We start from the raw sequence: 7,065 nt of genomic DNA on the forward strand, positions 1-7,065 counted from the left end.
TTCCTCTGGAATCAAAACGAAGGGCCTTTGACAAAGCCACCGAACGCGTCCTCGGATTGCGGATAGAGGGTCCCTGTACCAAGGGTTTCTGCTGAATATGGTTACAAAAATAAATAGGCAATCGCGTACAATTGTTCAGGGGTGGTCCCGAAGGAATCAACCCCCAAGCGGAGGTGTGAAAACCGTGCCGAAAGCTGAATGGCGGTTCAAAACAACAGAACGCGCAGGTCTCCCGACAATGGGACGGCTAACAATGCCGACCAATCTAAAGCAGGGGGAGCCAATGAAAATGGATTAAATGCGATGGATCGGCGGGATCTCGTGACTTTTGAGTGGACGGAGCGACTGAATCACGACTTGCTAGAGTGCTACGATGCGAGTGTGGCCCCTGAACGGGGTTACATGGCACGGCAGCATGCTTTGCGGTGCGAGAAACATCCGGAGCTATCGCACTTTTTGCAGCAACGTCTGCGAAACCCTGATGAACTACTCCGAAAAAGGGGCTATGTAAGCGGAACGCCTACTCTACCACAGCTAGAACAAGCCGGCAACAGAGAAAGAGAGGCGACACTAAGACCAACCGCGGACAGGCATGCAATAGAAGAAGAGCGATGCTTTACGACCCGGAGAAACATTAACACCAAGGTTTCTCTCAAGCCTAAAGATCTGGCTAAAATGGATGACGAGCTTCGTGGACATTTTTCCGGAGAATCCGACCTCTGGGCTATCAATTATTGTGTGTATAATGCAGCGAGAGCTTTGGCCAATGCGAACCGTAAAACAAAACCAACGGTTGATCATAAGACCAAAGGACGAATGCATCAACTTGCCATAAAGATAGGCTGGGCAAGACAGTACGCGTCCCGAATTCAGTGTGTGATTGACTACATCACATCTGGCATGAATTTTACCGCGCAGCTGACCATCAGGCAGCATATTGTTGAGAGAATACGGATACTATCTGACGCTAAGAGAAGTCTAGAGCGGAGGGAAAGGTGGGTCAGAGAAAATCAACAGTTTCTCTCTGACCCATCTCGACTCTTCCAAGACCCTCCAGTTACTCTCGAACACCCACTCAAACTAGAGCAGGTCGAAGTATTTTGGAGAGAAGTATACGAAGTGCAGCACAGACTAGACGAAGACTCAGAAAATATTAATAGCTTCAAGGAGTTATAGGTTGCCCTCATAACACCTGATAAAGAATGCCCACCCATCACTACCGAGGAGGTGAAAAAAGTATTAAGAGGGATGAAGAACTATTCCGCACCGGGACCAGATTGTATCAAAACCTTCTGGTGGAAGAAGTTTCCTTCAACCGATCAGCATTTGGGCCGTATTTTCACCTCATATTTGAAGTCGGAAGAGCTAATTCTGGAATGGTTGGTGGAAGGGCGTACAATGCTCCTGCCGAAAATGGGCAACTTAGCTGACACGAAGAATTACAGGCCTATAACTTGTCTGAACACACTTTATAAGATATTCACAGCTATCCTAAATGATAGGATTGTTGAGGTAATTGAACCTGTGTGGCAAGAAATGTATGAACAACGAGGCTCAAAGAAAGGCATAGCCGGATGTCGGGAGAACCTGCTCATCGATAGATGTGTCTGCAAAGATGCAACATTGTACCAGCGTGACCTATCGATGGCCTGGATTTATTATCGGAAAGCTTTCGATAGAGAGAGATTGATGCCGCTTTGAAAAATCAGATTTACTATCTCATCTGGAAAAAATCGTGTGACAACTAACAAGGTGACCTTTCAGACTGGTGTCTTTCAGGGCGACACCATGAGCCCACTCCTCTTTTGCCTTACATTATTGCCACTTTTTCTAGCACTTCTCCATTCCGACGGGAACTTGTGCGGCAAACCTGCAGATCGAAAGTACAAGATCACTCATGTACTTTACATGGACGATCTTAAGATCTATGCTAAAAACAAAGAGCAACTACATCAAGCTCTAGGGATTATCGAACGATATACTAAGGAAATTGGAATGGAATTTGGGTTAGGAAAATGCGCCAAGGTTTATTTGAAGCGAGGAAAAAATAATGGCATCCCTGATGATCCTGAGCTCGTTGATAGAAGCGCTATGCGACGCCTATGCGCGGGAGAGACTTATATATACCTGGGCGTACCATAGAGCCGCATTCAGGATGTGAAATCTATAAATGATACTCTCCAAAGCAGATACAAACGTCTTATCTGACAGAGTTGGTCTTCCGAACTGTCGGCGAGGAACAAAGTATCTGCAACGAACATGCTTGCCGTCCCGGTAGTACTCTATTCATTTGGAATAGTTCCATGGACGAAGAACGAGCTCAGATCCCTTGATATCGGGACAAGAAAGGTTATGCACATGAACAAAAGCATGCACCTTAAGTCTTCCGTTCCGCGACTGTACATCTCACGCCTTCAAGGTGGTCGCGCAATATTGAGACTTTAATATCTTCACAACAGGGTTATTAAGCTTACAGCACACAGAGTTGCAAATAGAAGAGAACCTCTTCTTAAAATGGTCAGGAATCACGAAGAAGTGGGCAAAGGAGCGTTTCTCTACAAAGCAACGGAGGAGGCTGCTGAAATACTCGGACTTGACTTCAGTATCAGGGGTGAGCAAAATGCATCAAATGTTATCAATCTCGACTGGTCACTCCTGAAAGTCCGGATTAAGAAAGCACAAAAGAAAAACTTTCGTGAACAGCTCCTCGATAAGAGGATGCACGGTATCTTCCACAGAAATGTGAAGGATCAGTCAATGTCTTGTGACCTAACGTTTGCTTTCCTTACATCGCCCGAATTGAAGTCTGGTACGAAGGTTTTCATTTTTGCATGCCTAGACAGAGTCATTTCCACCTTAACATACCGTCGCCACAGTTTAAGCCAAGACATTCCCGATGATAGCTGCAGGGAGTGCCATCCACACCCCGAGCATTTAGCTCACGTACTATCTAGTTGCCCAACTAGAAAAAAAAGCAGCCCTGTGTGTCAACAATATGCTAAAACACTTGCGGGAAAAATGCAGAACACGGTAGTCCTTGGGTCGCTCCGTGTTCTTAGGGTGCATGAGGCTTTTGCTGGATCGTCGTATTGATTCCTGAACAGACTGTAACCACCTATCTTACGGTCGTGAGACGTGGTTGTGGCTGAAATTTTACCGCGATTTCGCTGGGAGCGGGTGCAATTCTGCAGGTTAGCACCCGCTCCCGGCGAAATTCTGCGGTTGTCCTTATGACAAATTGTCAATTATATACATATATATTCCCGAGTTTGGAAGTGGCGTTTTCTGCTAATTTTCAGGTTTTCAATTATGAAGATCTTGAAGAATAAGTTTTAATGATCAGTTGTACTGAACACCCTGCAAAAGGTTGTTAGAAAGCCTAATTTCTAAAGAAGTTTTACAATGTTCGGTAGTCCATTTTGCTTATAATAAATGATCAAAATTTGCTATAAAGGCACATTTTGACAGGTTACCTAAAAAACGTTTTTTCTCTACTATTTCAACCATAACTTAAAAATAACATTATAGATAGTAAATTTGAATTATCATCCCTGATCGCGCTGTTTCTCTCTACGGAATTTTAAACAAGTAACTTTAGTATTTTATTTATTTAAAAAATGACTTGCCCACGCCATTTCTTTACGTACACATATTTTCAACCATTTTTTCTAATCTAATGAAAATAATATATATTATTCTTAACATGCATGAATCGAATCTAAAAATATAAGAAATAATTATAGACCCATCAAAACTTTTTTCTAAAATTTGGCCGCAATCGGTTAAATCTGATTATTCATGGAGTGACCCCGATAGATATGGAACTAATTGCAAGTTGCCCCATCTTGTATAGGTTTAACATTATTTTTTGTTAGGTCTTTTACATACACCTATTTTATCTGGTAGCTAAATGAAAATACACGATTCGGAATCCCAAATTTAATTCATCGGAAAAAATTAAGATAATATTCGTTTTAGGATTTTAAATGTAAACTATGGAAAAATATTAAAACGCACATTTTTGCATTTTATATGATGATTCTTTCTGTGCAGAAAAATCAGCTTATATTTATTTTATGATTACAGGGAGAAAACGGAAATTAAATAGCAAATGTTCCAAGTATAATGCAGTATCGCGAAACATACCGATATTAACTAGAAGCGCCTACTATATTGTTGATATATTAGGTCTAAAGGTATTTTAATATTGAGCTGACACATCCAAGACGGTAATAGCGCACCACGAAAACACGCAATACATCTGTTGGCCACTTTGTAAAGCTTATAGTCTACGTTGTTCAATGTCATTTCCTGTCCTATTTGAACTTGTGGAAAAATTATTACCACTCAGATTTTGTTAATAAATAATAATAATAATGCTGTAAATTGTAAACTGTTTTCGAGGTATAAACGCTCTGTAATACTTCCCCTTAGAACATTGGGCACCATACATACATCAATTTTAAACCTAACTTTTTTGTGCAATTTAGCAACAAATTTTGTCAATGGAACACTTCATATCTGCCCACAACAGTTCGGTCAAGTATTTACAACTTCTGAATTGCATAATAATTTGTGCATACCTCTCGCGTTTTTCCTGCTTATTGGTAAACAAAATAATTCATATAAAGCAAAAAAAGTGTAAAGGAAAAATGACAGTCGCCACTTGCATAAAAGCATTGAAAGTTAAGGAGGAAAGTGTTGAGTAGAGGGGGTAAGGAGGACTGTAGGAGTATGGGTCTCTTAATTCCACCGCCATCCGCTACTCAGATTTTCGTCTTCAGGAAAATTAACCGCAGGCCGCAAATCGGCTGCACCGATCTATGTTAGGTCCCACACAAAGATAATCCCTTTGTTTTTCCACTCACTAATTTCCTCGCTATTTCTATGCCTATTCCTTGATTAAAAATGCAAATAGGTTTAGAAAATCCTTAACATTTTGACAAATTTGAGAATATAATGATAAACATAGGAAGATTCTCAACAATCTAGGTATAAATATTACATTTTCATAAGCTTCCCATTGAGTTATTGGAGTGATTCAAAAAATTTCTCTTATTGTTTTTTCGTTGGTGAAGCTGTTGAAAATTGAAGAAAAACAGAAACTTTGGAACATGATTTGATGAGAATAATATGGTTTTACTGTTAAAAATTATTGTAGCTGAAGAATTCGTGAAAATACGTAATAAATTTTCTGTTATCATAAGAGTCATTTCTGTAAAAGTAACAAAAATAGCTTTCATTTCAAAATAAACATTTCATAAATATGAAACAGAACATATCTGAAAGAATACCTCAATAATTATTCAACTATAAAGTTTTTTTAGTTTGATATTTTTACTACAGAGCAATTTTCAGGGGACAATAGTTATTAATAAAATTGATTTAAATTTAAATTTTAAGTTGATAATGTATATAATTTCACAAGTGAGATATTAAACAAAGAATAAAACTGCCAAGTGTATAACTACGTACCTACAAGACATTATGTACTTTTCACAGATTTATTAAACTCACTAAAGTGGCCCACCATTGTCCGCCGAAACGCGTGAAACAGCTTAATTTTTATCAATTCACCTGACCCTAAAACTAATAACGTAATCAACAACTTCTTCAAAATAATAATTTCTTGAAACACTTGCGTTTGTTAACTTAACTCAACTATTATCTCACTACAATTAAAAATTGGACCAAAAGTGAAATTTTTTAGAAAAAACTGCAACATACTAGATTAATTGTAAGAAAATATTCTTATAAATAATAACAATAACTTGTTTAAACACTTACTTTTGTTAACTTGAATTCTTTATCAATCCACTAAATCTTAAAAGTGGACCAAAAGTGGAAAATTGTATAATTTTTTATGCATAAAAAAATCATATATCATAAATTTACTTGATTACATTGGACTTAATCTAATTTTGTATATTCAAATTATTTTATTGGACATACTGATATTTTAAAAATAAAAATAGATATAAATTGGTAGATAGTTTATTTATTTTTCTATTCATCTGAATGGACGTAATACTTTTTACTTAATTCTTAATTCTTAAATATGGTACAAAATTAGCAAAAAATTAGCACTTAATTATGCAATATTAAAAAATAAATTTTTCATTATTTAATGTGTGGCCGTACTAGCTTAACTTTCGGTCAAAGGAACCCAGAATTTTTTTCAAAAAATTTAAAAGATAACAATTTTGTAACTTAGTACAAGATCACTACAAAATTAGCATTTAGTTATATTTTATTATAATAAAAAATCCGAAATTTTCATTATTTCGTGTGTGTTCGTGTCAGCTTAACGTTCGACTAAGGAAATCAGCATAAGGACTCCCCATTATTTCATGTATGGCTGTGCCAGTTCAGCGTTCGACCAACAGAAACCAATAGTTTTATTCCAATCAATTGAAAAGCAAAAAACTTTTAAATGTGGTACAAAATTACCACAAAATTAAAACCAGATTATGCAATGTTGAAAAATAAGAATTTTGAATTATTTTATGTGCGGTCGTGACAGCTTAATGTTCGGCTAAAGGAAACCAGTAGTTTTTTCTGAAGAATAAAAGCCGTAAAATTTTTTACATCTGGTAGAATTTCTAAAAAAAAAGTTTCTTTGAAGTCTGGTTAGTGCCCATAAAATACAGAGCGATTTTCGTGTTAGTGCTTTGTGACATTCTAGACATGGATCATCGCAACAATATTCTTGACTAAAATACTAGAAGCTTTTTAAAAATTGATAACTAGTAACCTTTCAACATTCTACACATAGCCAATATTCACAAAAGTACTGCTTTTATAATAAAGGTAAAGAATATTTATATTTATAAATTTCATTACCTAGAAATGCAGATAAGGATTTTTTTACATGCTAATCGTTTATTCTCAAATCCAAAGTTAGAAATCCACTTTGTTAAAACTTCAGTTCCACTTAAGACTCAGTCTTTAATTTCTGACTAGCTACGAGGGTAGTTCAATAAGTCCTTAGAATGAAGTATAAAAACAATTTTTTTTGGGTAAATTTTTTTTTATTTTCCAACATAATCTCCTTGGAGCTCTATA

The sequence above is a fragment of the Belonocnema kinseyi genome, chromosome 10, assembly GCF_010883055.1.
Source record: "Belonocnema kinseyi isolate 2016_QV_RU_SX_M_011 chromosome 10, B_treatae_v1, whole genome shotgun sequence".
In the NCBI taxonomy this organism is placed as follows: domain Eukaryota; kingdom Metazoa; phylum Arthropoda; class Insecta; order Hymenoptera; family Cynipidae; genus Belonocnema; species Belonocnema kinseyi.